The following is a 403-nucleotide window of genomic DNA, read 5'->3' as shown; positions in this document are numbered from 1 at the left end:
CCCACTCTTTTGGGGGCTGGGGATGAGCAGGGGGATTGTGCTGGTTCTAGATGAAGCGATAACTATTAACTATGCGAACCAGGCTCCTCCAGCCCACCCTTGTCTCCACAACGTACCAGGACGGGGAGAACGGGAGGCAGAGCCAATTTATTCACTTAGCAGGTCGCTCCCGTCAAGAGCAGCCCTTTCAAAAGAGAGTTGCAGCGAGCCCAGATCAAGCAGGGCTGGGTTTGCCTCCCTCAGATATGATAAAATATTCTAATAAATACTTGGGACGCCCATTGCAAGGAGGATGTTTCGTGCCAGCGAGACCTTCGCAGCGGGTCCTTTCATCCGGGTCTCCCATCCGAGCCGCGGCGGTGGAGGGGGGCTGTGCAGCGTCCCCGGGGCCCCGCCGGCACCG

Source organism: Egretta garzetta, unplaced genomic scaffold (genome assembly GCF_000687185.1).
Source record: "Egretta garzetta isolate BGI_Z169 unplaced genomic scaffold, ASM68718v1 scaffold936, whole genome shotgun sequence".
In the NCBI taxonomy this organism is placed as follows: domain Eukaryota; kingdom Metazoa; phylum Chordata; class Aves; order Pelecaniformes; family Ardeidae; genus Egretta; species Egretta garzetta.
The sequence above is the reverse complement of the archived record's forward strand: the minus strand, read 5'-3'. Positions refer to the sequence as shown.